The sequence below is a fragment of the Wasmannia auropunctata genome, unplaced genomic scaffold, assembly GCF_000956235.1.
Source record: "Wasmannia auropunctata unplaced genomic scaffold, wasmannia.A_1.0 LD336116.1, whole genome shotgun sequence".
Lineage (NCBI taxonomy): Eukaryota > Metazoa > Arthropoda > Insecta > Hymenoptera > Formicidae > Wasmannia > Wasmannia auropunctata.
This window is the reverse complement of record NW_012026774.1, coordinates 3621191-3622506: the sequence shown is the minus strand read 5'-3', so window position 1 is coordinate 3622506 and position 1316 is coordinate 3621191.

Here is a 1316-nt window from a genome sequence, read left to right as displayed (position 1 = left end):
AAATTCCAGCCCATAAATTAATTTTGAATCTATGCTGAAAATTGTTAACCATATACTCATAAGGATTATCCTGTGACCATACGTGATAATTGTGAATGTTGAAAGACCTTCACGAGTAAATAAGCATTCATCGGTGAACATTATTATACAATATTCTGGGCTACCGTTCTTCTTGTTGCAGCATCTATTCACAAAAATTTGTCCTTTGTGCGTAATCATGTGGCAGTAAATGTTGTACTTTTGTATAATGATATGCATGTAATTGGTTTTCATTTAATATTCTATTAACTGTTGATTTTGATATTAATATTGTACTACTAATTTGACGAATACTCGTTGTAGGATCTTGCTCTAGAGCACGTAGTACTGCCTCTTCATTATGTACGTTACGGACATAAAAGGGACGACACGCAACATTTATTGGTGCTAATGATTCTGATGTTTGGACTCTATGTATATTTATCAGGCGAAGAAAAATATTCGGATTTGGCGCTCTACGATTCGGATATTGTTCTATTGCGTACAGCTTCGCGGCTTTCCTTGAGTAACGTTGACGACGCGGAAACAAGTTTGCTTCGCTATTTTTGCAATAAATCATATTTATAAATATTTATTTCTTCGTTTAGTAAAGGCATCATGGACTATACCAATGAAGAATACTGCGATATGTTACTCATTTATGGTGCAAGTAATCAGAATGCATACGAAGCTGTGCGAAGATATGTAGAACGATATCCAAATCGTAGAGCGCCACACAAGAATGTTTTTCTTCGCCTGATAAATAGAGTTCGAACATCAGGATCATTAGCACCAATAAATGTTGCGGGTCGTCCCTTTTATGTCCGTAACGTACGTAATGAAGAGGCAGTACTACGTGCTGTAGAGCAGGATCCTACAACAAGTATTCGTCAAATTAGTAATACAATAGGAATATCAAAATCAACAGTTAATAGAATATTAAAAGAAAACCACTTACATGCGTATCATTATACAAAAGTACAACATTTACTGCCACATGATTACGCACAAAGGACCAATTTTTGTGAATGGATGTTGCAACAAGAAGAACGGCAGCCCGGAATATTGCGTACAATAATGTTCACTGATGAATGCTTATTTACTCGTGAAGGTCTTTTCAACACTCACAATTATCACGTATGGTCACAGGATAATCCTCATGAGTATATGGTTAACAATTTTCAGCATAGATTCAAAATTAATTTATGGGCTGGAATTTTAGATGACAAAATAGTAAGATATTTTGTAATTTTTGAAAACATTATAAATATGAGGTTTTTTCGTAGAATGAATAATTA